Source organism: Typha latifolia, chromosome 2, assembly GCF_019914945.1.
Source record: "Typha latifolia isolate L0001 chromosome 2, TyphaL0001v2, whole genome shotgun sequence".
Lineage (NCBI taxonomy): Eukaryota > Viridiplantae > Streptophyta > Magnoliopsida > Poales > Typhaceae > Typha > Typha latifolia.
The window spans coordinates 6,900,169-6,907,218 of record NC_133087.1 but is presented as its reverse complement, the minus strand read 5'-3'; positions in this window follow the sequence as shown (position 1 = coordinate 6,907,218).

Sequence of the window (7,050 nt, the reverse complement as noted above, 5' to 3'; positions counted from 1 at the left end):
TGCTTTCTTCCCTTTTGGGAGCTCCACCAAATCCTAAATTTTATTCTTATCAAAGAGCTTTCATTTCATCATTCATTGTCACTTTCCAATTGGTCCTTTCGTTGTTTCTCATGGCCTCTTTGAAGGTAGTGGGAAAGTCTTCATCAATCACTAGAAGTACATAGGCCAGTATATCAGAATAACGTGCCGGTCTTCTAATTTCTCTCCTTGGCCTTCTAACTACTATGGAGTTTTACTCATCAGTTTCTGACTCCAAAGTGTCATCTTCTTGCAAATATGATTTTTCTTCTTCATTTGCCTCATCTGAAGCAAATAAAGAAGAAGAATCAAATTTGCAAGAAGATGACACTTTGGAGTTAGAAACTGATGAGCAAGATGGTCTGTCAACATGGGCGAATTGACCTCAGGGTCGAGGCTAGTCTCGTGGGTCATAGGCTCATGGGTTCGGCTCATGTCTCACCCCGGCTGCACGCGGGTTTGGCTCAGTCTGATTACGTGGGCCCACCGGGTCATTCCACCATTCATCCTCAAGCTCGTACTCGAGCTCGGGGTCTTGTCATGGGTTCCAAATTAGTTTGCATGAGGTGGTCGAATTAGTTCACAAAAATTTGGCCTTCCTCAAAAATCATGTGCTTTATCTCCTTCATTCCAATAACCTAACCCTAACCCTAGAGTTGAATTTGGAATTCGGCCTAGAGGCACCTCCACAGGGTGCATGGGGGTCAGCGGTGGCTAGGATCGATCGTGGGTCACCAGCAGTCGGCCTTTAGCTGGTCCTTATAGTGGCAGAATGACGGTGAGCAACGGGGAAACCCAATTATCGAGCTTGATCTCGACGGATGCAATAGTGGCCATGGCATGTCGCGGGCAGGTCCATCGGCCCCCAAACGCTGCGAAAGGGACCAGTGGCCCCAATACGGGGGAGCAGTGGCGGCGGGAAGCCATGGCGAAGCCACCCCGACGTAGGGGTAGCTTCCTGTGACTATAGCTATCGAGTTCGGCCACCCGATGATTGTCTACGGCTGCGGCGGCCACCATTGGTCGGTAGTCGGCACGAAGAAGCCAACCGTGGCCGCTATGGGGCATGGGAGCGTTGGACCCGCGGCCACCAACCGCAAGGTTACTACAGCACTTGATTTTTGATTTGGTGCAAGTAACCACTAAAAATCCACTTGGTTTTTGATTTGGTAGGCTAGGGTCATTTTTAGTTTCTCTAACACTTGAAACTTTTTTCTTATTTTTCTTTCAACTTTGCCCTTTCTGTCATTTAATGCCTCATTAATTATTGACAGAATATTATAAGAGAGAGAGAGAAATGACCCATACTCATCTTCTTCTTCATCTTCTATTTTATATGCTGCTAGTAATTGTTATTCTTCTTCTTCTCTTCTTCTTCTTTTTCATCATCATCTTGTTCTTCCGCCGCTCATTTTTCTTTCTCTTAATCTTTTTTTTATACAAGTCTCTAATCACTCTCTAATCTCTAATCTTATTCTTATACAAGTTTCTAGTCGCTATTTCTACTTCATCACTGAAGTTGTTAAAAGATAACGAAATGTGTATTAAAAAAATGAAAGTTATTAAAAGACAACAAAATATAAATTCTTACCACTATCTCTAATTAATCTCTTATTTTATAAATTAAAGAGCGATTATAGAGATCTGTATAGAAAAATAACAATGATTAATAGAGACTTGTATAGAAAGTGCATAAAGAAAATAACAAAAGTTGTTATTACATTTGCGAAAGTTATTATTACATTTATAAAAGTTGTTAATATATTTCTTCTTCTTCTAATTTTTTGTTATTGCTCCTTCTTCTTAATCTACTTCACTACCAAAGTTGTTAAAAGACAATGAAATGTGTATAAAAAAGAAAAAATAAAAGTTGTTAAAACACAATGAAATATAAATTCTCACAACTATCTCTAATTAATCTGTTGGTTTATTAATTAAAGAGTGATTATATAGACTTGTATAGAAAAAAAGTAATTAATAGAGACTTGTATAGAAAAAATAATGAAAGTTGTTATTATATTTGCGAAAGTGGTTATTATATTTACGAAAGTTGTTAATATGTTTCTTCTTCTTCTTATTTTCTGTTGTTGCTTATTCTTCTTAATTTACTTCACCACTGAAGTTGTTAAAAAATGATGATATGTAGAAAAAAATAATTAAGAGAAAATAAAATATAAATTTTCACCACTATCTCTGATTAATCTTTTACTTTATTAATTAAAGAGTGATTAGAAAGACTTGTATAGAAAAAAAAATAATTAAGGCCTAGAAGAAGCAATAGCAGAAAAAAGTAATAGAAAAAGAAAACTATATATTAACAACTTTCGTAAATATAATAACTTTTTTTGTTGTTTTTATATACATTGCAAAATTTACATATTTCACCATTATAATTTAAATAGAAATAAATAATAATCATACATAGTCATGCATTTGGTTATTTAACTAATCATAATTATCTTACCACTATCTTTGATTAATCCCTTACTTTATTAATTAAAGAGTGATTAAATAAAATTATATAGAAAAAAGAACGAATTCTTAAGGGATAGAAGAGGAAGAAGAAACAATAATAGAAAAAAAAAGTAGAAGAAAAATAGAAAACATATGAACAACTTTTGCAAATATAGTAACAATTTTAATTGATTTTTAACAAATTTTGTTATTTTTTCTATAGATTACAGAATTTACATACTTTACAATTATAATTTGTAGAAAATAAATAATAATCATGTATAGTCATACTTTTGGTTATTTAACTAATTATAATTATCTCACACTATCTCTCATTAATTTCTTATTAAAGAGTGAATAGATAAACTTTTATAGATAAAAGAAGTAACAAAAAATAATAATAAGAAGAAAACATACTGACAACTTTCGTAAATATAATAACAACTTTTGTTGTTTTTTATATGCTTTCGCAAAGTTTTAATTTAAGTATGAAATTCGTAGTTTAAGTATGAAATTCTAATAATATTTTATAGTTTTTTAAAAAGTTCTACAACTTTGCGAAAGTATATAGAAAAAACAACGATTATATTTGCGAAAGTTGTTAATATATTTTCTTCTTATTTTCTATTGTTTCTTTTTTCTATATAAGTCTATCTATTCGCTCTTTAATTAATAAAGTAAGAGATTAATTAGAGATAGTGGTGAGATAATTATGATTAGTTAAATAGCCAAAAGTATATTATTTATTTTTCTGTAAATTGTAATTGTAAAGTATGTAAATTCTGAAATGTATTGAAAAAACAACAAAATTTGTTAAAATCAATAAAAGTTATTATTATATTTGAAAAAGTTGTTAATATGTTTTCTACTTTTTTTCTACTTTTTTTTTCTGTTATTGTTTCTTTTTCTTCTTCTATCCCTTAATAATTTTTTTCTATATAATTTTATTTAATCACTCTTTAATTAACAAAGTAAGGAATTAATCGGAGATAGTAGTAAGATAATTATGATTAGTTAAATAACCAAAAGCATGACTTTGTATGATTATTATTTCTTTTTATGTAAATTATAATGGTGAAATATCTAAATTCTATAATGTATAGAAAAAACAATGAAAGTTGTTAAAAATCAATGAAAATTGTTATTATATTTACGAAAATTGTTAATATATAGTTTTCTTCTTCTACTACTTTCTTTTGCTATTGCTTCTTCTTTTTCTTCTTCTTCTTATTCTATGACTTAATTAGTTTTTTTTTCTATATAAGTTTTTCTAATCGCTCTTTAATTAATAAAGTAAGAGATTAATGAGAGATAGTAATGAAAATTTTACATTTCGTTGTCTTTTAATAACTTTTATATATTTTTTTCTTTTATACATATTTCGTTGTCTTTTATTAACTTCAGTGGTGACGTAGATTAAGAAGAAGAAGCAACAATAGAAAATAAGAAGAAGAAGAAACATATTAACAACTTTCATAAATATAATAATAACTTTCGCAAATATAATAACTACTTTGGCAAATATAATGATAACTTTCATAAATATAATAATAACTTTTGTAAATATAACAATAACTTTCATTGTTTTTTCTATACAAGTATTTACTAATCATTTTTTCTATATAAGTGTCTATTAATTATTCTTTTTTTCTATACAAGTCTCTATAATCTCTCTTTAATCAATAAAATAAGAGACTAATTAGAGATAGTGGTGAGAATTTATATTTCATTATTTTTTAACAACTTTAATTTTTTTTCTATACACATTTATGATACATTTAGTTAGGGTCTTTTCTTATTACATTAGTTATTTATTTTCATTAAAATAAATTTTCTGTAGGTTATATTCGAACGCGGTTGGGAGTGCGCTCGAACACCTTTATGAACGCCTGCATTAGGTTCGCAAATATAGAGAATGCAAAATGCACGTTTGAATGCCTGCATCGCGTTCACACATATAGAAAATGCCTTTTGTGCGTTCGAACATGATCGGTGGGATTCCACTAGCATTATTGTTATTAGGACTTGTTGGCTAGCCTCTATAAAGGTGCGAATGACAATCAAATTTATTATGTTATTGGATTATTAATTTTTTTGCCTCCTATCTTCTCTCTATTCTCTCTACCGTAATTTTTCTCCTCCCTCTTCACCAACCTACCACCCTTGTCTGTCGAGTCCTCCCTCTTCTTTGGGATCTCAACCACTTTATACCCTTCGTCTTTATCCTTAACAACATTCATCATCCACCTTCATCTCCATTATCATCCATAATCCTAACATCCACTCCACCCGTCACCACCACTATCATCTGTAATATATCATATTTTCGTCCTAGTTTTAGTTAGAATCTATGAAGGACGTATATATAAAAAATGTAGATTAGGGAGTTACGGATCGATTCCATTTTGTTTCGTAACTTTTGGACTATGCGAGAATATTTGGTGAATATTTTTTCTCGGTTGCGCGGACTGCTTTTTACAATAAATTCAGATCTTGAAGAAATCATTCCATAGATTATCATTGGTATTAGAGCCTATCAGTTTGGTACTGTAGAACCCATCAATTTGGTATCAGAGCCAGGCGAGCCTTAGACCTCCATTAATGATTGAAACAAGGAAGATGACGTCGACAAGGAGACCAATGAAGAGCACACCGACTAGGGAAGACTCCGATATGATCTCTTCTTGGGCTAAGGTTAGATCTATCCTATTTTTCAAATCTAGACAGGATTTGGCTCAGAACTTTGGAAAAGGAGTTCGGAAATTCTAGCCATCGGATCGATGTGAAACTTTGACACTTGTAGCCCTAAAAAAGAGATTTCTAATGAGTCTAGTTTCAGGGAAATCGGACTGCGGGATCTAAAGATATCGTCAGATAAGTAGACAAATATCAGGGGAGTCCGTCAATGGATCCGTAGGTAAAGGCATGAGATCCTAGGTGGACTATGGAGGATTAAGGATGAATAGTGGAGATGGAATGGCTATGAATGGTAGATGAAATACGATGAAAGGGAATAGGAAGATATGGAAGGATATTTAAGGAAATATAGGAAAGAATTAGAAATAGATGATGATTGAGGTCTAATTTGGATCTAAATATAGTCGTATCTTCTAGGTTGATTTATTGATGATCGGACCGTTGGATACTTATCAAATTTGGATGGATGATAGATCTCTGAGTCAGCTTTCCGGAGTTGGATTGTGGTAGGGGTAAAAACGGATCGGATATGGATTCAGATACGGATATTTGACGGATAGTGCTCAACCCATATCCGGATCCATATTTTTTATTCGAATACGGATTCAGATACGGATATTTGACGGATAGCAAAAATTAAAACCATATCCTAAGAAAATGGATACGAATAATTTTTGGATATGGATTGGATAGTTTTCGAATAAATTTTCACATCTTAAACGGATACGTATCAAATTTTAAACAATATAAAATATTTTTGAAAACATAGCTTCTAACTGTAATAAGGTGACAGCAAGGAATAATATAAAATATTTTTTAAGTAAATCTCTCCTCTTCCAGCAATACACTATTTTATAATTGCACAGATAGACAAGAGTTCCAAGAAAAATCAAATTATGCTCTTACTGTAAATACAATTGATTCGTCTGATAGTAAAAAAGAAAATGGCTATGAATGAAGTAATACAATTGAATTCATTACTTCATACATAGCCATTTTCTAAAACATCTCAAATCTAATCATATGAATTCAGGGAAAGAAAAAAAGAGAATAATAATAAATTGTCAGAAGCTGAAATGGTCTACACCAAGGGTTACACATTGAATGCACTTTGAAAAATCCTCCAAGTAGTAGGAATAATGGATAATTAGTTCATGCAACAACAGGCCAATAATATTCACCTCTGTGATTGACCTCCAATTTTTGGAGCTCCTCCTTACCGATGGTTGGTGCCCCCACGTCCTCAATGTTCCATCTAAGCCCTACTAGTCCTCTCGTGGAGTAGGACTACAACTCTACAAAGTGTTCTCTAATGGCTATTTGTAGAGGGGAAAAATTCAACAGTGGAGGAGGGAGGGAGGACCGAGCTAGAGGAGGAAGAGCTGGTGGAAGGAGGGAGAACCAAGCTCGAGGAGGGAGGATCGAGCTCGAGGACTCGTGGAGGGAAGGCCGGTGGAGGAGGGCCAAGCTTGACGAGGGAGGGCCAAAGGAGGGAGGGCGATGATGGCGATGATGGATTTTAGATGCATTTGTGGATCGAGGAGATTTGGGGGAGATGGCTAGATGGGAGATGAGTAGAGGGTAGGGTCTAGTTTGGTATTTATTAAGCGGGTAAACGGATATCCGTTATTCGAATCTGTATCCAATAAAATTAACTATACCCATATCCATATCCAGATTAGGATTTTTTTTCTGAAAGGCTATCCGTATCTAGATCCGAATCCGGACATTTTTGTAAATGACTATCCGTATCCGTATCCGAATCCGGATCGGATAAGATTTTCCTATGCGTATTCGATCTGATCCGGATCGGATAGCAGGTCGGATTGGACTTAATCCGACTCGTTTTCACCCCTAGGTCGTGGGATCTGAGGCGATATG